This window comes from Anomaloglossus baeobatrachus, chromosome 4, assembly GCF_048569485.1.
Source record: "Anomaloglossus baeobatrachus isolate aAnoBae1 chromosome 4, aAnoBae1.hap1, whole genome shotgun sequence".
Taxonomy (NCBI): Eukaryota; Metazoa; Chordata; class Amphibia; order Anura; family Aromobatidae; genus Anomaloglossus; species Anomaloglossus baeobatrachus.
Genome location: NC_134356.1, coordinates 647,447,096 through 647,467,748, shown reverse-complemented (window position 1 = coordinate 647,467,748; position 20,653 = coordinate 647,447,096). Strand labels below are relative to the sequence as shown.

The window sequence follows — 20,653 nt, the reverse complement described above, 5'->3', positions numbered from 1 at the left end:
GAATGGAATGAATAGCTAAAAGCTCTTGTGGTCAGCATTTTTCGCTGCAAAGAGCAATTTTAATCTAAACTAACTTTGTCTGCAAGGTATGTGTCGACCTTTGAATGCAGGAACTATTGCAGAAAAAAGTGGCAGTCCCCTATCAGGAATTGAACCAGTAAACTAAGAAAACTGCTTGCTAATTAATATGGGATATTCCACAGAGTTGCAGAAAACATATAGGGTTTAAAAAAAAAAAAAAAAAAAAAAAAAGAGTGTTGCCTTCACTAAAAAGCTGTTTTTCATTTTAGTAGTTGAATCCTGCCTCATTTGAGCTGGAGTTAACAGGTCAATTCAATATACTGAAGATTGTAAGTTTTTTCCTCAGACGGTATGTAGTTTACTCATTATCTTTGGCAGGAGAGCCTAGAAACTTTACCATTCAGTTCCAATATTCTATGGATAAGTAAGGAAATTTTAGGTCAAATGACAGGCCACAATGGCCAACCAATTGCGTCGGCCTTTGAATGTCGAAACAAGCACAGAAAAATTTGCATTCCCATACCGGCAGTCGAACCCGGGCCGCCTGGGTGAGAACCAGGAATCCTAACCGCTAGACCATATGGGAAATGTTGTGCTGTGTAGTCGATGATGTGGAAAAAAAGAACTTTATTTCTTTGAGTAAGCAACTTCTGCATGTTTGCAACAGAAGCTTGCCTTGTTAGCACAATAGGTGGCGCGTCAATCTCAAACTCTTAAGGTCATGATTGTGATCCTCACATGTGGCACTTTTCTTTGGAGATTTTGTCTCCATCTTGTCTAGAGAGCCACATTTGTTTCCACTGAGTACCAAAAATCAACAATAATATATTGAGGGGTTTGAGTCTCTTGACACCAAGAATTTGGAAGTCGAAGGTAAGAATGATTTCCGATATGAGCTCAAATGGCTTTTTGTGCAACAGAATGGAATGAATAGCTAAAAGCTCTTGTGGTCAGCATTTTTCGCTGCAAAGAGCAATTTTAATCTAAACTAACTTTGTCTGCAAGGTATGTGTCGACCTTTGAATGCAGGAACTATTGCAGAAAAAAGTGGCAGTCCCCTATAAGGAATTGAACCAGTAAACTAAGAAAACTGCTTGCTAATTAATATGGGATATTCCACAGAGTTGCAGAAAACATATAGGGTTTAAAAAAAAAAAAAAAAAAAAAAAAGAGTGTTGCCTTCACTAAAAAGCTGTTTTTCATTTTAGTAGTTGAATCCTGCCTCATTTGAGCTGGAGTTAACAGGTCAATTCAATATACTGAAGATTGTAAGTTTTTTCCTCAGACGGTATGTAGTTTACTCATTATCTTTGGCAGGAGAGCCTAGAAACTTTACCATTCAGTTCCAATATTCTATGGATAAGTAAGGAAATTTTAGGTCAAATGACAGGCCACAATGGCCAACCAATTGCGTCGGCCTTTGAATGTCGAAACAAGCACAGAAAAATTTGCATTCCCATACCGGCAGTCGAACCCGGGCCGCCTGGGTGAGAACCAGGAATCCTAACCGCTAGACCATATGGGAAATGTTGTGCTGTGTAGTCGATGATGTGGAAAAAAAGAACTTTATTTCTTTGAGTAAGCAACTTCTGCATGTTTGCAACAGAAGCTTGCCTTGTTAGCACAATAGGTGGCGCGTCAATCTCAAACTCTTAAGGTCATGATTGTGATCCTCACATGTGGCACTTTTCTTTGGAGATTTTGTCTCCATCTTGTCTAGAGAGCCACATTTGTTTCCACTGAGTACCAAAAATCAACAATAATATATCGAGGGGTTTGAGTCTCTTGACACCAAGAATTTGGAAGTCGAAGGTAAGAATGATTTCCGATATGAGCTCAAATGGCTTTTTGTGCAACAGAATGGAATGAATAGCTAAAAGCTCTTGTGGTCAGCATTTTTCGCTGCAAAGAGCAATTTTAATCTAAACTAACTTTGTCTGCAAGGTATGTGTCGACCTTTGAATGCAGGAACTATTGCAGAAAAAAGTGGCAGTCCCCTATCAGGAATTGAACCAGTAAACTAAGAAAACTGCTTGCTAATTAATATGGGATATTCCACAGAGTTGCAGAAAACATATAGGGTTTTAAAAAAAAAAAAAAAAAAAAAAAAGAGTGTTGCCTTCACTAAAAAGCTGTTTTTCATTTTAGTAGTTGAATCCTGCCTCATTTGAGCTGGAGTTAACAGGTCAATTCAATATACTGAAGATTGTAAGTTTTTTCCTCAGACGGTATGTAGTTTACTCATTATCTTTGGCAGGAGAGCCTAGAAACTTTACCATTCAGTTCCAATATTCTATGGATAAGTAAGGAAATTTTAGGTCAAATGACAGGCCACAATGGCCAAACAATTGCGTCGGCCGTTGAATGTCGAAACAAGCACAGAAAAATTTGCATTCCCATACCGGGAGTCGAACCCGGGCCGCCTGGGTGAGAACCAGGAATCCTAACCGCTAGACCATATGGGAAATGTTGTGCTGTGTAGTCGATGATGTGGAAAAAAAGAACTTTATTTCTTTGACTAAGCAACTTCTGCACGTTTGCAACAGAAGCTTTCCTTGTTAGCACAATAGGTGGCGCGTCAATCTCAAACTCTTAAGGTCATGATTGTGATCCTCACATGTGGCCCTTTTCTTTGGAGATTTTGTCTCCATCTTGTCTAGAGAGCCACATTTGTTTCCACTGAGTACCAAAAATCAACAATATTATGTTGAGGGGTTTGAGTCTCTTGACACCAAGTATTTGGAAGTCGAAGGTAAGAATGATTTCCGATATGAGCTCAAATGGCTTTTTGTGCAAAAGAATGGAAAAAATGGCTAAAAGCTCTTGTGGTCAGCATTTTTCGCTGCAAAGAGCAATTTTAATCTAAACTAACTTTGTCTGCAAGGTATGTGTCGACCTTTGAATGCAGGAAATATTGCAGAAAAAAGTGGCACTCCCCTATCAGGAATTGAACCAGTAAACTAAGAAAACTGCTTGCTAATTAATATGGGATATTCCACAGAGTTGAAGAAAACATATAGGGTTTTAAAAAAAAAAAAAAAAAAGAATGTTGCCTTCACTAAAAAGCTGTTTTTCATTTTAGTGGTTGAATCCTGCCTCATTTGAGCTGGAGTTAACAGGTCAATTCAATATACTGAAGATTGTAAGTTTTTTCCTCAGACGGTATGTAGTTTACTCATTATCTTTCGCAGGAGAGCCTAGAAACTTTACCATTCAGTTCCAATATTCTATGGATAAGTAAGGAAATTTTAGGTCAAATGACAGGCCACAATGGCCAACCAATTGCGTCGGCCTTTGAATGTCGAAACAAGCACAGAAAAATTTGCATTCCCATACCGGCAGTCGAACCCGGGCCGCCTGGGTGAGAACCAGGAATCCTAACCGCTAGACCATATGGGAAATGTTGTGCTGTGTAGTCGATGATGTGGAAAAAAAGAACTTTATTTCTTTGAGTAAGCAACTTCTGCATGTTTGCAACAGAAGCTTTCCTTGTTAGCACAATAGGTGGCGCGTCAATCTCAAACTCTTAAGGTCATGATTGTGATCCTCACATGTGGCACTTTTCTTTGGAGATTTTGTCTCCATCTTGTCTAGAGAGCCACATTTGTTTCCACTGAGTACCAAAAATCAACAATAATATATCGAGGGGTTTGAGTCTCTTGACACCAAGAATTTGGAAGTCGAAGGTAAGAATGATTTCCGATATGAGCTCAAATGGCTTTTTGTGCAACAGAATGGAATGAATAGCTAAAAGCTCTTGTGGTCAGCATTTTTCGCTGCAAAGAGCAATTTTAATCTAAACTAACTTTGTCTGCAAGGTATGTGTCGACCTTTGAATGCAGGAACTATTGCAGAAAAAAGTGGCAGTCCCCTATCAGGAATTGAACCAGTAAACTAAGAAAACTGCTTGCTAATTAATATGGGATATTCCACAGAGTTGCAGAAAACATATAGGGTTTTAAAAAAAAAAAAAAGAGTGTTGCCTTCACTAAAAAGCTGTTTTTCATTTTAGTAGTTGAATCCTGCCTCATTTGAGCTGGAGTTAACAGGTCAATTCAATATACTGAAGATTGTAAGTTTTTTCCTCAGACGGTATGTAGTTTACTCATTATCTTTGGCAGGAGAGCCTAGAAACTTTACCATTCAGTTCCAATATTCTATGGATAAGTAAGGAAATTTTAGGTCAAATGACAGGCCAAAATGGCCAAACAATTGCGTCGGCCTTTGAATGTCGAAACAAGCACAGAAAAATTTGCATTCCCATACCGGGAGTCGAACCTGGGCCGCCTGGGTGAGAACCAGGAATCCTAACCGCTAGACCATATGGGAAATGTTGTGCTGTGTAGTCGATGATGTGGAAAAAAAGAACTTTATTTCTTTGAGTAAGCAACTTTTGCACGTTTGCAACAGAAGCTTTCCTTGTTAGCACAATAGGTGGCGCATCAATCTCAAACTCTTAAGGTCATGATTGTGATCCTCACATGTGGCCCTTTTCTTTGGAGATTTTGTCTCCATCTTGTCTAGAGAGCCACATTTGTTTCCACTGAGTACCAAAAATCAACAATATTATGTTGAGGGGTTTGAGTCTCTTGACACCAAGTATTTGGAAGTCGAAGGTAAGAATGATTTCCGATATGAGCTCAAATGGCTTTTTGTGCAAAAGAATGGAAAAAATGGCTAAAAGCTCTTGTGGTCAGCATTTTTCGCTGCAAAGAGCAATTTTAATCTAAACTAACTTTGTCTGCAAGGTATGTGTCGACCTTTGAATGCAGGAACTATTGCAGAAAAAAGTGGCACTCCCCTATCAGGAATTGAACCAGTAAACTAAGAAAACTGCTTGCTAATTAATATGGGATATTCCACAGAGTTGCAGAAAACATATAGGGTTTTAAAAAAAAAAAAAAAAAAAAGAGTGTTGCCTTCACTAAAAAGCTGTTTTTCATTTTAGTAGTTGAATCCTGCCTCATTTGAGCTGGAGTTAACAGGTCAATTCAATATACTGAAGATTGTAAGTTTTTTCCTCAGACGGTATGTAGTTTACTCATTATCTTTGGCAGGAGAGCCTAGAAACTTTACCATTCAGTTCCAATATTCTATGGATAAGTAAGGAAATTTTAGGTCAAATGACAGGCCACAATGGCCAACCAATTGCGTCGGCCTTTGAATGTCGAAACAAGCACAGAAAAATTTGCATTCCCATACCGGGAGTCGAACCTGGGCCGCCTGGGTGAGAACCAGGAATCCTAACCGCTAGACCATATGGGAAATGTTGTGCTGTGTAGTCGATGATGTGGAAAAAATAAACTTTATTTCTTTGAGTAAGCAACTTCTGCACGTTTGCAACAGAAGCTTTCCTTGTTAGCACAATAGGTGGCGCGTCAATCTCAAACTCTTAAGGTCATGATTGTGATCCTCACATGTGGCACTTTTCTTTGGAGATTTTGTCTCCATCTTGTCTAGAGAGCCACATTTGTTTCCACTGAGTACCAAAAATCAACAATAATATATCGAGGGGTTTGAGTCTCTTGACACCAAGAATTTGGAAGTCGAAGGTAAGAATGATTTCCGATATGAGCTCAAATGGCTTTTTGTGCAACAGAATGGAATGAATGGCTAAAAGCTCTTGTGGTCAGCATTTTTCGCTGCAAAGAGCAATTTTAATCTAAACTAACTTTGTCTGCAAGGTATGTGTCGACCTTTGAATGCAGGAACTATTGCAGAAAAAAGTGGCAGTCCCCTATCAGGAATTGAACCAGTAAACTAAGAAAACTGCTTGCTAATTAATATGGGATATTCCACAGAGTTGCAGAAAACATATAGGGTTTTTAAAAAAAAAAAAAAGAGTGTTGCCTTCACTAAAAAGCTGTTTTTCATTTTAGTAGTTGAATCCTGCCTCATTTGAGCTGGAGTTAACAGGTCAATTCAATATACTGAAGATTGTAAGTTTTTTCCTCAGACGGTATGTAGTTTACTCATTATCTTTGGCAGGAGAGCCTAGAAACTTTACCATTCAGTTCCAATATTCTATGGATAAGTAAGGAAATTTTAGGTCAAATGACAGGCCACAATGGCCAAACAATTGCGTCGGCCTTTGAATGTCGAAACAAGCACAGAAAAATTTGCATTCCCATACCGGGAGTCGAACCCGGGCTGCCTGGGTGAGAACCAGGAATCCTAACCGCTAGACCATATGGGAAATGTTGTGCTGTGTAGTCGATGATGTGGAAAAAAAGAACTTTATTTCTTTGAGTAAGCAACTTCTGCACGTTTGCAACAGAAGCTTTCCTTGTTAGCACAATAGGTGGCGCGTCAATCTCAAACTCTTAAGGTTATGATTGTGATCCTCACATGTGGCCCTTTTCTTTGGAGATTTTGTCTCCATCTTGTCTAGAGAGCCACATTTGTTTCCACTGAGTACCAAAAATCAACAATAATATATTGAGGGGTTTGAGTCTCTTGACAACAAGTATTTGGAAGTCGAAGGTAAGAATGATTTCCGATATGAGCTCAAATGGCTTTTTGTGCAAAAGAATGGAATGAATGGCTAAAAGCTCTTGTGGTCAGCATTTTTCGCTGCAAAGAGCAATTTTAATCTAAACTAACTTTGTCTGCAAGGTATGTGTCGACCTTTAAATGCAGGAACTATTGCAGAAAAAAGTGGCAGTCCCCTATCAGGAATTGAACCAGTAAACTAAGAAAACTGCTTGCTAATTAATATGGGATATTCCACAGAGTTGCAGAAAACATATAGGGTTTTTAAAAAAAAAAAAAAGAGTGCTGCCTTCACTAAAAAGCTGTTTTTCATTTTAGTAGTTGAATCCTGCCTCATTTGAGCTTAGGTTAACAGGTCAATTCAATATACTGAAGATTGTAAGTTTTTTCCTCAGACGGTATGTAGTTTACTCATTATCTTTGGCAGGAGAGCCTAGAAACTTTACCATTCAGTTCCAATATTCTATGGATAAGTAAGGAAATTTTAGGTCAAATGACAGGCCACAATGGCCAAACAATTGCGTCGGCCTTTGAATGTCGAAACAAGCACAGAAAAATTTGCATTCCCATACCGGGAGTCGAACCCGGGCCGCCTGGGTGAGAACCAGGAATCCTAACTGCTAGACCATATGGGAAATGTTGTGCTGTGTAGTCGATGATGTGGAAAAAAAGAACTTTATTTCTTTGAGTAAGCAACTTCTGCACGTTTGCAACAGAAGCTTTCCTTGTTAGCACAATAGGTGGCACGTCAATCTCAAACTCTTAAGGTCATGATTGTGATCCTCACATGTGGCACTTTTCTTTGGAGATTTTGTCTCCATCTTGTCTAGAGAGCCACATTTGTTTCCACTGAGTACCAAAAATCAACAATAATATATCGAGGGGTTTGAGTCTCTTGACACCAAGAATTTGGAAGTCGAAGGTAAGAATGATTTCCGATATGAGCTCAAATGGCTTTTTGTGCAACAGAATGGAATGAATGGCTAAAAGCTCTTGTGGTCAGCATTTTTCGCTGCAAAGAGCAATTTTAATCTAAACTAACTTTGTCTGCAAGGTATGTGTCGACCTTTGAATGCAGAAACTATTGCAGAAAAAAGTGGCAGTCCCCTATCAGGAATTGAACCAGTAAACTAAGAAAACTGCTTGCTAATTAATATGGGATATTCCACAGAGTTGCAGAAAACATATAGGGTTTTTTAAAAAAAAAAAAAAGAGTGTTGCCTTCACTAAAAAGCTGTTTTTCATTTTAGTAGTTGAATCCTGCCTCATTTGAGCTGGAGTTAACAGGTCAATTCAATATACTGAAGATTGTAAGTTTTTTCCTCAGACGGTATGTAGTTTACTCATTATCTTTGGCAGGAGAGCCTAGAAACTTTACCATTCAGTTCCAATATTCTATGGATAAGTAAGGAAATTTTAGGTCAAATGACAGGCCACAATGGCCAAACAATTGCGTCGGCCTTTGAATGTCGAAACAAGCACAGAAAAATTTGCATTCCCATACCGGGAGTCGAACCCGGGCTGCCTGGGTGAGAACCAGGAATCCTAACCGCTAGACCATATGGGAAATGTTGTGTTGTGTAGTCGATGATGTGGAAAAAAAGAACTTTATTTCTTTGAGTAAGCAACTTCTGCACGTTTGCAACAGAAGCTTTCCTTGTTAGCACAATAGGTGGCGCGTCAATCTCAAACTCTTAAGGTTATGATTGTGATCCTCACATGTGGCCCTTTTCTTTGGAGATTTTGTCTCCATCTTGTCTAGAGAGCCACATTTGTTTCCACTGAGTACCAAAAATCAACAATAATATATTGAGGGGTTTGAGTCTCTTGACAACAAGTATTTGGAAGTCGAAGGTAAGAATGATTTCCGATATGAGCTCAAATAGCTTTTTGTGCAAAAGAATGGAATGAATGGCTAAAAGCTCTTGTGGTCAGCATTTTTCGCTGCAAAGAGCAATTTTAATCTAAACTAACTTTGTCTGCAAGGTATGTGTCGACCTTTAAATGCAGGAACTATTGCAGAAAAAAGTGGCAGTCCCCTATCAGGAATTGAACCAGTAAACTAAGAAAACTGCTTGCTAATTAATATGGGATATTCCACAGAGTTGCAGAAAACATATAGGGTTTTAAAAAAAAAAAAAAAGAGTGCTGCCTTCACTAAAAAGCTGTTTTTCATTTTAGTAGTTGAATCCTGCCTCATTTGAGCTGGAGTTAACAGGTCAATTCAATATACTGAAGATTGTAAGTTTTTTCCTCAGACGGTATGTAGTTTACTCATTATCTTTGGCAGGAGAGCCTAGAAACTTTACCATTCAGTTCCAATATTCTATGGATAAGTAAGGAAATTTTAGGTCAAATGACAGGCCACAATGGCCAAACAATTGCGTCGGCCTTTGAATGTCGAAACAAGTACAGAAAAATTTGCATTCCCATACCGGGAGTCGAACCCGGGCCGCCTGGGTGAGAACCAGGAATCCTAACTGCTAGACCATATGGGAAATGTTGTGCTGTGTAGTCGATGATGTGGAAAAAAAGAACTTTATTTCTTTGAGTAAGCAACTTCTGCACGTTTGCAACAGAAGCTTTCCTTGTTAGCACAATAGGTGGCGCGTCAATCTCAAACTCTTAAGGTCATGATTGTGATCCTCACATGTGGCCCTTTTCTTTGGAGATTTTGTCTCCATCTTGTCTAGAGAGCCACATTTGTTTCCACTGAGTACCAAAAATCAACAATATTATGTTGAGGGGTTTGAGTCTCTTGACACCAAGTATTTGGAAGTCGAAGGTAAGAATGATTTCCGATATGAGCTCAAATGGCTTTTTGTGCAAAAGAATGGAAAAAATGGCTAAAAGCTCTTGTGGTCAGCATTTTTCGCTGCAAAGAGCAATTTTAATCTAAACTAACTTTGTCTGCAAGGTATGTGTCGACCTTTGAATGCAGGAACTATTGCAGAAAAAAGTGGCAGTCCCCTATCAGGAATTGAACCAGTAAACTAAGAAAACTGCTTGCTAATTAATATGGGATATTCCACAGAGTTGCAGAAAACATATAGGGTTTTAAAAAAAAAAAAAGAGTGTTGCCTTCACTAAAAAGCTGTTTTTCATTTTAGTAGTTGAATCCTGCCTCATTTGAGCTGGAGTTAACAGGTCAATTCAATATACTGAAGATTGTAAGTTTTTTCCTCAGACGGTATGTAGTTTACTCATTATCTTTGGCAGGAGAGCCTAGAAACTTTACCATTCAGTTCCAATATTCTATGGATAAGTAAGGAAATTTTAGGTCAAATGACAGGCCACAATGGCCAAACAATTGCGTCGGCCTTTGAATGTCGAAACAAGCACAGAAAAATTTGCATTCCCATACCGGGAGTCGAACCCGGGCCGCCTGGGTGAGAACCAGGAATCCTAACCGCTAGACCATATGGGAAATGTTGTGCTGTGTAGTTGATGATGTGGAAAAAAAGAACTTTATTTCTTTGAGTAAGCAACTTCTGCACGTTTGCAAAAGAAGCTTTCCTTGTTAGCACAATAGGTGGCGCGTCAATCTCAAACTCTTAAGGTCATGATTGTGATCCTCACATGTGGCACTTTTCTTTGGAGATTTTGTCTCCATCTTGTCTAGAGAGCCACATTTGTTTCCACTGAGTACCAAAAATCAACAATAATATATCGAGGGGTTTGAGTCTCTTGACACCAAGAATTTGGAAGTCGAAGGTAAGAATGATTTCCGATATGAGCTCAAATGGCTTTTTGTGCAACAGAATGGAATGAATAGCTAAAAGCTCTTGTGGTCAGCATTTTTCGCTGCAAAGAGCAATTTTAATCTAAACTAACTTTGTCTGCAAGGTATGTGTCGACCTTTGAATGCAGGAACTATTGCAGAAAAAAGTGGCAGTCCCCTATCAGGAATTGAACCAGTAAACTAAGAAAACTGCTTGCTAATTAATATGGGATATTCCAGAGAGTTGCAGAAAACATATAGGGTTTTAAAAAAAAAAAAAAAAAAATAAGAGTGTTGCCTTCACTAAAAAGCTGTTTTTCATTTTAGTAGTTGAATCCTGCCTCATTTGAGCTGGAGTTAACAGGTCAATTCAATATACTGAAGATTGTAAGTTTTTTCCTCAGACGGTATGTAGTTTACTCATTATCTTTGGCAGGAGAGCCTAGAAACTTTACCATTCAGTTCCAATATTCTATGGATAAGTAAGGAAATTTTAGGTCAAATGACAGGCCACAATGGCCAAACAATTGCGTCGGCCTTTGAATGTCGAAAAAAGCACAGAAAAATTTGCATTCCCATACCGGGAGTCGAACCCGGGCCGCCTGGGTGAGAACCAGGAATCCTAACCGCTAGACCATATGGGAAATGTTGTGCTGTGTAGTCGATGATGTGGAAAAAAAGAACTTTATTTCTTTGAGTAAGCAACTTCTGCACGTTTGCAACAGAAGCTTTCCTTGTTAGCACAATAGGTGGCGCGTCAATCTCAAACTCTTAAGGTCATGATTGTGATCTTCACATGTGGCCCTTTTCTTTGGAGATTTTGTCTCCATTTTGTCTCCATCTTGTCTAGAGAGCCACATTTGTTTCCACTGAGTACCAAAAATCAACAATAATATGTTGAGGGGTTTGAGTCTCTTGACACCAAGTATTTGGAAGTTGAAGGTAAGAATGATTTCCGATATGAGCTCAAATGGCTTTTTGTGCAAAAGAATGGAATGAATGGCTAAAAGCTCTTGTGGTCAGCATTTTCCGCTGCAAAGAGCAATTTTAATCTAAACTAACTTTGTCTGCAAGGTATGTGTCGACCTTTGAATGCAGGAACTATTGCAGAAAAAAGTGGCAGTCCCCTATCAGGAATTGAACCAGTAAACTAAGAAAACTGCTTGCTAATTAATATGGGATATTCCACAGAGTTGCAGAAAACATATAGGGTTTTAAAAAAAAAAAAAAAAAAAAAAAAGAGTTTTGCCTTCACTAAAAAGCTGTTTTTTATTTTAGTAGTTGAATCCTGCCTCATTTGAGCTGGAGTTAACAGGTCAATTCAATATACTGAAGATTGTAAGTTTTTTCCTCAGACGGTATGTAGTTTACTCATTATCTTTGGCAGGAGAGCCTAGAAACTTTACCATTCAGTTCCAATATTCTATGGATAAGTAAGGAAATTTTAGGTCAAATGACAGGCCACAATGGCCAAACAATTGCGTCGGCCTTTGAATGTCGAAACAAGCACAGAAAAATTTGCATTCCCATACCGGGAGTCGAACCCGGGCCGCCTGGGTGAGAACCAGGAATCCTAACCGCTAGACCATATGGGAAATGTTGTGCTGTGTAGTCGATGATGTGGAAAAAAAGAACTTTATTTCTTTGAGTAAGCAACTTCTGCACGTTTGCAACAGAAGCTTTCCTTGTTAGCACAATAGGTGGCACGTCAATCTCAAACTCTTAAGGTCATGATTGTGATCCTCACATGTGGCACTTTTCTTTGGAGATTTTGTCTCCATTTTGTCTCCATCTTGTCTAGAGAGCCACATTTGTTTCCACTGAGTACCAAAAATCAACAATAATATGTTGAGGGGTTTGAGTCTCTTGACACCAAGTATTTGGAAGTTGAAGGTAAGAATGATTTCCGATATGAGCTCAAATGGCTTTTTGTGCAAAAGAATGGAATGAATGGCTAAAAGCTCTTGTGGTCAGCATTTTTCGCTGCAAAGAGCAATTTTAATCTAAACTAACTTTGTCTGCAAGGTATGTGTCGACCTTTGAATGCAGGAACTATTGCAGAAAAAAGTGGCACTCCCCTATCAGGAATTGAACCAGTAAACTAAGAAAACTGCTTGCTAATTAATATGGGATATTCCACAGAGTTGCAGAAAACATATAGGGTTTTAAAAAAAAAAAGAGTGTTGCCTTCACTAAAAAGCTGTTTTTCATTTTAGTAGTTGAATCCTGCCTCATTTGAGCTGGAGTTAACAGGTCAATTCAATATACTGAAGATTGTAAGTTTTTTCCTCAGACGGTATGTAGTTTACTCATTATCTTTCGCAGGAGAGCCTAGAAACTTTACCATTCAGTTCCAATATTCTATGGATAAGTAAGGAAATTTTAGGTCAAATGACAGGCCACAATGGCCAACCAATTGCGTCGGCCTTTGAATGTCGAAACAAGCACAGAAAAATTTGCATTCCCATACCGGGAGTCGAACCCGGGCCGCCTGGGTGAGAACCAGGAATCCTAACCACTAGACGATATGGGAAATGTTGTGCTGTGTAGTCGATGATATGGAAAAAAAGAACTTTATTTCTTTGAGTAAGCAACTTCTGCATGTTTGCAACAGAAGCTTTCCTTGTTAGCACAATAGGTGGCGCGTCAATCTCAAACTCTTAAGGTCATGATTGTGATCCTCACATGTGGCACTTTTCTTTGGAGATTTTGTCTCCATCTTGTCTAGAGAGCCACATTTGTTTCCACTGAGTACCAAAAATCAACAATAATATATCGAGGGGTTTGAGTCTCTTGACACCAAGAATTTGGAAGTCGAAGGTAAGAATGATTTCCGATATGAGCTCAAATGGCTTTTTGTGCAACAGAATGGAATGAATAGCTAAAAGCTCTTGTGGTCAGCATTTTTCGCTGCAAAGAGCAATTTTAATCTAAACTAACTTTGTCTGCAAGGTATGTGTCGACCTTTGAATGCAGGAACTATTGCAGAAAAAAGTGGCAGTCCCCTATCAGGAATTGAACCAGTAAACTAAGAAAACTGCTTGCTAATTAATATGGGATATTCCACAGAGTTGCAGAAAACATATAGGGTTTTAAAAAAAAAAAGAGTGTTGCCTTCACTAAAAAGCTGTTTTTCATTTTAGTAGTTGAATCCTGCCTCATTTGAGCTGGAGTTAACAGGTCAATTCAATATACTGAAGATTGTAAGTTTTTTCCTCAGACGGTATGTAGTTTACTCATTATCTTTCGCAGGAGAGCCTAGAAACTTTACCATTCAGTTCCAATATTCTATGGATAAGTAAGGAAATTTTAGGTCAAATGACAGGCCACAATGGCCAACCAATTGCGTCGGCCTTTGAATGTCGAAACAAGCACAGAAAAATTTGCATTCCCATACCGGGAGTCGAACCCGGGCCGCCTGGGTGAGAACCAGGAATCCTAACCGCTAGACCATATGGGAAATGTTGTGCTGTGTTGTCGATGATGTGGAAAAAAAGAACTTTATTTCTTTGAGTAAGCAACTTCTGCATGTTTGCAACAGAAGCTTTCCTTGTTAGCACAATAGGTGGCGCGTCAATCTCAAACTCTTAAGGTCATGATTGTGATCCTCACATGTGGCACTTTTCTTTGGAGATTTTGTCTCCATCTTGTCTAGAGAGCCACATTTGTTTCCACTGAGTACCAAAAATCAACAATAATATATCGAGGGGTTTGAGTCTCTTGACACCAAGAATTTGGAAGTCGAAGGTAAGAATGATTTCCGATATGAGCTCAAATGGCTTTTTGTGCAACAGAATGGAATGAATAGCTAAAAGCTCTTGTGGTCAGCATTTTTCGCTGCAAAGAGCAATTTTAATCTAAACTAACTTTGTCTGCAAGGTATGTGTCGACCTTTGAATGCAGGAACTATTGCAGAAAAAAGTGGCAGTCCCCTATCAGGAATTGAACCAGTAAACTAAGAAAACTGCTTGCTAATTAATATGGGATATTCCACAGAGTTGCAGAAAACATATAGGGTTTAAAAAAAAAAAAAAAAAGAGTGTTGCCTTCACTAAAAAGCTGTTTTTCATTTTAGTAGTTGAATCCTGCCTCATTTGAGCTGGAGTTAACAGGTCAATTCAATATACTGAAGATTGTAAGTTTTTTCCTCAGACGGTATGTAGTTTACTCATTATCTTTGGCAGGAGAGCCTAGAAACTTTACCATTCAGTTCCAATATTCTATGGATAAGTAAGGAAATTTTAGGTCAAATGACAGGCCACAATGGCCAAACAATTGCGTCGGCCTTTGAATGTCGAAACAAGCACAGAAAAATTTGCATTCCCATACCGGGAGTCGAACCCGGGCCGCCTGGGTGAGAACCAGGAATCCTAACCGCTAGACCATATGGGAAATGTTGTGCTGTGTAGTCGATGATGTGGAAAAAAAGAACTTTATTTCTTTGAGTAAGCAACTTCTGCACGTTTGCAACAGAAGCTTTCCTTGTTAGCACAATAGGTGGCGCGTCAATCTCAAACTCTTAAGGTCATGATTGTGATCCTCACATGTGGCACTTTTCTTTGGAGATTTTGTCTCCATCTTGTCTAGAGAGCCACATTTGTTTCCACTGAGTACCAAAAATCAACAATAATATATCGAGGGGTTTGAGTCTCTTGACACCAAGAATTTGGAAGTCGAAGGTAAGAATGATTTCCGATATGAGCTCAAATGGCTTTTTGTGCAACAGAATGGAATGAATAGCTAAAAGCTCTTGTGGTCAGCATTTTTCGCTGCAAAGAGCAATTTTAATCTAAACTAACTTTGTCTGCAAGGTATGTGTCGACCTTTGAATGCAGGAACTATTGCAGAAAAAAGTGGCAGTCCCCTATCAGGAATTGAACCAGTAAACTAAGAAAACTGCTTGCTAATTAATATGGGATATTCCACAGAGTTGCAGAAAACATATAGGGTTTTAAAAAAAAAAAAAAAAGAGTGTTGCCTTCACTAAAAAGCTGTTTTTCATTTTAGTAGTTGAATCCTGCCTCATTTGAGCTGGAGTTAACAGGTCAATTCAATATACTGAAGATTGTAAGTTTTTTCCTCAGACGGTATGTAGTTTACTCATTATCTTTGGCAGGAGAGCCTAGAAACTTTACCATTCAGTTCCAATATTCTATGGATAAGTAAGGAAATTTTAGGTCAAATGACAGGCCACAATGGCCAAACAATTGCGTCGGCCTTTGAATGTCGAAACAAGCACAGAAAAATTTGCATTCCCATACCGGGAGTCGAACCCGGGCCGCCTGGGTGAGAACCAGGAATCCTAACCGCTAGACCATATGGGAAATGTTGTGCTGTGTAGTCGATGATGTGGAAAAAAAGAACTTTATTTCTTTGAGTAAGCAACTTCTGCACGTTTGCAACAGAAGCTTTCCTTGTTAGCACAATAGGTGGCGCGTCAATCTCAAACTCTTAAGGTCATGATTGTGATCCTCACATGTGGCACTTTTCTTTGGAGATTTTGTCTCCATTTTGTCTCCATCTTGTCTAGAGAGCCACATTTGTTTCCACTGAGTACCAAAAATCAACAATAATATGTTGAGGGGTTTGAGTCTCTTGACACCAAGTATTTGGAAGTTGAAGGTAAGAATGATTTCCGATATGAGCTCAAATGGCTTTTTGTGCAAAAGAATGGAATGAATGGCTAAAAGCTCTTGTGGTCAGCATTTTTCGCTGCAAAGAGCAATTTTAATCTAAACTAACTTTGTCTGCAAGGTATGTGTCGACCTTTGAATGCAGGAACTATTGCAGAAAAAAGTGGCACTCCCCTATCAGGAATTGAACCAGTAAACTAAGAAAACTGCTTGCTAATTAATATGGGATATTCCACAGAGTTGCAGAAAACATATAGGGTTTTAAAAAAAAAAAGAGTGTTGCCTTCACTAAAAAGCTGTTTTTCATTTTAGTAGTTGAATCCTGCCTCATTTGAGCTGGAGTTAACAGGTCAATTCAATATACTGAAGATTGTAAGTTTTTTCCTCAGACGGTATGTAGTTTACTCATTATCTTTCGCAGGAGAGCCTAGAAACTTTACCATTCAGTTCCAATATTCTATGGATAAGTAAGGAAATTTTAGGTCAAATGACAGGCCACAATGGCCAACCAATTGCGTCGGCCTTTGAATGTCGAAACAAGCACAGAAAAATTTGCATTCCCATACCGGGAGTCGAACCCGGGCCGCCTGGGTGAGAACCAGGAATCCTAACCACTAGACCATATGGGAAATGTTGTGCTGTGTAGTCGATGATATGGAAAAAAAGAACTTTATTTCTTTGAGTAAGCAACTTCTGCATGTTTGCAACAGAAGCTTTCCTTGTTAGCACAATAGGTGGCGCGTCAATCTCAAACTCTTAAGGTCATGATTGTGATCCTCACATGTGGCACTTTTCTTTGGAGATTTTGTCTCCATCTTGTCTAGAGAGCCACATTTGTTTCCACTGAGTACCAAAAATCAACAATAATATATCGAGGGGTTTGAGTCTCTTGACACCAAGAATTTGGAAGTCGAAGGTAAGAATGATTTCCGATATGAGCTCAAATGGCTTTTTGTGCAACAGAATGGAATGAATAGCTAAAAGCTCTTGTGGTCAGCATTTTTCGCTGCAAAGAGCAATTTTAATCTAAACTAACTTTGTCTGCAAGGTATGTGTCGACCTTTGAATGCAGGAACTATTGCAGAAAAAAGTGGCAGTCCCCTATCAGGAATTGAACCAGTAAACTAAGAAAACTGCTTGCTAATTAATATGGGATATTCCACAGAGTTGCAGAAAACATATAGGGTTTTAAAAAAAAAAAGAGTGTTGCCTTCACTAAAAAGCTGTTTTTCATTTTAGTAGTTGAATCCTGCCTCATTTGAGCTGGAGTTAACAGGTCAATTCAATATACTGAAGATTGTAAGTTTTTTCCTCAGACGGTATGTAGTTTACTCATTATCTTTCGCAGGAGAGCCTAGAAACTTTACCATTCAGTTCCAATATTCTATGGATAAGTAAGGAAATTTTAGGTCAAATGACAGGCCACAATGGCCAACCAATTGCGTCGGCCTTTGAATGTCGAAACAAGCACAGAAAAATTTGCATTCCCATACCGGGAGTCGAACCCGGGCCGCCTGGGTGAGAACCAGGAATCCTAACCGCTAGACCATATGGGAAATGTTGTGCTGTGTTGTCGATGATGTGGAAAAAAAGAACTTTATTTCTTTGAGTAAGCAACTTCTGCATGTTTGCAACAGAAGCTTTCCTTGTTAGCACAATAGGTGGCGCGTCAATCTCAAACTCTTAAGGTCATGATTGTGATCCTCACATGTGGCACTTTTCTTTGGAGATTTTGTCTCCATCTTGTCTAGAGAGCCACATTTGTTTCCACTGAGTACCAAAAATCAACAATAATATATCGAGGGGTTTGAGTCTCTTGACACCAAGAATTTGGAAGTCGAAGGTAAGAATGATTTCCGATATGAGCTCAAATGGCTTTTTGTGCAACAGAATGGAATGAATAGCTAAAAGCTCTTGTGGTCAGCATTTTTCGCTGCAAAGAGCAATTTTAATCTAAACTAACTTTGTCTGCAAGGTATGTGTCGACCTTTGAATGCAGGAACTATTGCAGAAAAAAGTGGCAGTCCCCTATCAGGAATTGAACCAGTAAACTAAGAAAACTGCTTGCTAATTAATATGGGATATTCCACAGAGTTGCAGAAAACATATAGGGTTTAAAAAAAAAAAAAAAAAGAGTGTTGCCTTCACTAAAAAGCTGTTTTTCATTTTAGTAGTTGAATCCTGCCTCATTTGAGCTGGAGTTAACAGGTCAATTCAATATACTGAAGATTGTAAGTTTTTTCCTCAGACGGTATGTAGTTTACTCATTATCTTTGGCAGGAGAGCCTAGAAACTTTACCATTCAGTTCCAATATTCTATGGATAAGTAAGGAAATTTTAGGTCAAATGACAGGCCACAATGGCCAAACAATTGCGTCGGCCTTTGAATGTCGAAACAAGCACAGAAAAATTTGCATTCCCATACCGGGAGTCGAACCCGGGCCGCCTGGGTGAGAACCAGGAATCCTAACCGCTAGACCATATGGGAAATGTTGTGCTGTGTAGTCGATGATGTGGAAAAAAAGAACTTTATTTCTTTGAGTAAGCAACTTCTGCACGTTTGCAACAGAAGCTTTCCTTGTTAGCACAATAGGTGGCGCGTCAATCTCAAACTCTTAAGGTCATGATTGTGATCCTCACATGTGGCACTTTTCTTTGGAGATTTTGTCTCCATCTTGTCTAGAGAGCCACATTTGTTTCCACTGAGTACCAAAAATCAACAATAATATATCGAGGGGTTTGAGTCTCTTGACACCAAGAATTTGGAAGTCGAAGGTAAGAATGATTTCCGATATGAGCTCAAATGGCTTTTTGTGCAACAGAATGGAATGAATAGCTAAAAGCTCTTGTGGTCAGCATTTTTCGCTGCAAAGAGCAATTTTAATCTAAACTAACTTTGTCTGCAAGGTATGTGTCGACCTTTGAATGCAGGAACTATTGCAGAAAAAAGTGGCAGTCCCCTATCAGGAATTGAACCAGTAAACTAAGAAAACTGCTTGCTAATTAATATGGGATATTCCACAGAGTTGCAGAAAACATATAGGGTTTTAAAAAAAAAAAAAAAGAGTGTTGCCTTCACTAAAAAGCTGTTTTTCATTTTAGTAGTTGAATCCTGCCTCATTTGAGCTGGAGTTAACAGGTCAATTCAATATACTGAAGATTGTAAGTTTTTTCCTCAGACGGTATGTAGTTTACTCATTATCTTTGGCAGGAGAGCCTAGAAACTTTACCATTCAGTTCCAATATTCTATGGATAAGTAAGGAAATTTTAGGTCAAATGACAGGCCACAATGGCCAAACAATTGCGTCGGCCTTTGAATGTCGAAACAAGCACAGAAAAATTTGCATTCCCATACCGGGAGTCGAACCCGGGCCGCCTGGGTGAGAACCAGGAATCCTAACCGCTAGACCATATGGGAAATGTTGTGCTGTGTAGTCGATGATGTGGAAAAAAAGAACTTTATTTCTTTGAGTAAGCAACTTCTGCACGTTTGCAACAGAAGCTTTCCTTGTTAGCACAATAGGTGGCGCGTCAATCTCAAACTCTTAAGGTCATGATTGTGATCCTCACATGTGGCACTTTTCTTTGGAGATTTTGTCTCCATTTTGTCTCCATCTTGTCTAGAGAGCCACATTTGTTTCCACTGAGTACCAAAAATCAACAATAATATGTTGAGGGGTTTGAGTCTCTTGACACCAAGTATTTGGAAGTTGAAGGTAAGAATGATTTCCGATATGAGCTCAAATGGCTTTTTGTGCAAAAGAATGGAATGAATGGCTAAAAGCTCTTGTGGTCAGCATTTTTCGCTGCAAAGAGCAATTTTAATCTAAACTAACTTTGTCTGCAAGGTATGTGTCGACCTTTGAATGCAGGAACTATTGCAGAAAAAAGTGGCAGTCCCCTATCAGGAATTGAACCAGTAAACTAAGAAAACTGCTTGCTAATTAATATGGGATATTCCACAGAGTTGCAGAAAACATATAGGGTTTTAAAAAAAAAAAGAGTGTTGCCTTCACTAAAAAGCTGTTTTTCATTTTAGTAGTTGAATCCTGCCTCATTTGAGCTGGAGTTAACAGGTCAATTCAATATACTGAAGATTGTAAGTTTTTTCCTCAGACGGTATGTAGTTTACTCATTATCTTTCGCAGGAGAGCCTAGAAACTTTACCATTCAGTTCCAATATTCTATGGATAAGTAAGGAAATTTTAGGTCAAATGACAGGCCACAATGGCCAACCAATTGCGTCGGCCTTTGAATGTCGAAACAAGCACAGAAAAATTTGCATTCCCATACCGGGAGTCGAACCCGGGCCGCCTGGGTGAGAACCAGGAATCCTAACCGCTAGACCATATGGGAAATGTTGTGCTGTGTTGTCGATGATGTGGAAAAAAAGAACTTTATTTCTTTGAGTAAGCAACTTCTGCATGTTTGCAACAGAAGCTTTCCTTGTTAGCACAATAGGTGGCGCGTCAATCTCAAACTCTTAAGGTCATGATTGTGATCCTCACATGTGGCACTTTTCTTTGGAGATTTTGTCTCCATCTTGTCTAGAGAGCCACATTTGTTTCCACTGAGTACCAAAAATCAACAATAATATATCGAGGGGTTTGAGTCTCTTGACACCAAGAATTTGGAAGTCGAAGGTAAGAATGATTTCCGATATGAGCTCAAATGGCTTTTTGTGCAACAGAATGGAATGAATAGCTAAAAGCTCTTGTGGTCAGCATTTTTCGCTGCAAAGAGCAATTTTAATCTAAACTAACTTTGTCTGCAAGGTATGTGTCG

The 20,653-nt window shown here is 39.0% G+C and overlaps 12 non-coding genes across 12 annotated transcripts; all 12 read right to left on the bottom strand.

Moving 5' to 3' along the window:
- Nucleotides 1-2,414: 2,414 nt before the first annotated feature.
- TRNAE-CUC (transfer RNA glutamic acid (anticodon CUC)) lies at nt 2,415-2,486 on the bottom strand. Its single transcript has one exon. It is a non-coding gene; the product is annotated as a tRNA-Glu (tRNA).
- A 7,382-nt stretch (nt 2,487-9,868) lies between these two features.
- On the bottom strand, nt 9,869-9,940 carry TRNAE-CUC (transfer RNA glutamic acid (anticodon CUC)). Its single transcript has one exon. It is a non-coding gene; the product is annotated as a tRNA-Glu (tRNA).
- An 866-nt stretch (nt 9,941-10,806) lies between these two features.
- On the bottom strand, nt 10,807-10,878 carry TRNAE-CUC (transfer RNA glutamic acid (anticodon CUC)). The gene has a single exon. It is a non-coding gene; the product is annotated as a tRNA-Glu (tRNA).
- Nucleotides 10,879-11,757: 879 nt separating this feature from the next.
- TRNAE-CUC (transfer RNA glutamic acid (anticodon CUC)) lies at nt 11,758-11,829 on the bottom strand. Its single transcript has one exon. It is a non-coding gene; the product is annotated as a tRNA-Glu (tRNA).
- Nucleotides 11,830-13,622: 1,793 nt separating this feature from the next.
- Nucleotides 13,623-13,694, bottom strand: TRNAE-CUC (transfer RNA glutamic acid (anticodon CUC)). The gene has a single exon. It is a non-coding gene; the product is annotated as a tRNA-Glu (tRNA).
- Nucleotides 13,695-14,554: 860 nt separating this feature from the next.
- On the bottom strand, nt 14,555-14,626 carry TRNAE-CUC (transfer RNA glutamic acid (anticodon CUC)). Its single transcript has one exon. It is a non-coding gene; the product is annotated as a tRNA-Glu (tRNA).
- Nucleotides 14,627-15,486: 860 nt separating this feature from the next.
- TRNAE-CUC (transfer RNA glutamic acid (anticodon CUC)) lies at nt 15,487-15,558 on the bottom strand. The gene has a single exon. It is a non-coding gene; the product is annotated as a tRNA-Glu (tRNA).
- Nucleotides 15,559-16,424: 866 nt separating this feature from the next.
- Nucleotides 16,425-16,496, bottom strand: TRNAE-CUC (transfer RNA glutamic acid (anticodon CUC)). The gene has a single exon. It is a non-coding gene; the product is annotated as a tRNA-Glu (tRNA).
- An 855-nt stretch (nt 16,497-17,351) lies between these two features.
- TRNAE-CUC (transfer RNA glutamic acid (anticodon CUC)) lies at nt 17,352-17,423 on the bottom strand. Its single transcript has one exon. It is a non-coding gene; the product is annotated as a tRNA-Glu (tRNA).
- Nucleotides 17,424-18,283: 860 nt separating this feature from the next.
- On the bottom strand, nt 18,284-18,355 carry TRNAE-CUC (transfer RNA glutamic acid (anticodon CUC)). Its single transcript has one exon. It is a non-coding gene; the product is annotated as a tRNA-Glu (tRNA).
- Nucleotides 18,356-19,214: 859 nt separating this feature from the next.
- TRNAE-CUC (transfer RNA glutamic acid (anticodon CUC)) lies at nt 19,215-19,286 on the bottom strand. The gene has a single exon. It is a non-coding gene; the product is annotated as a tRNA-Glu (tRNA).
- An 866-nt stretch (nt 19,287-20,152) lies between these two features.
- TRNAE-CUC (transfer RNA glutamic acid (anticodon CUC)) lies at nt 20,153-20,224 on the bottom strand. The gene has a single exon. It is a non-coding gene; the product is annotated as a tRNA-Glu (tRNA).
- Between the last annotated feature and the right edge of the window lie 429 nt (nt 20,225-20,653).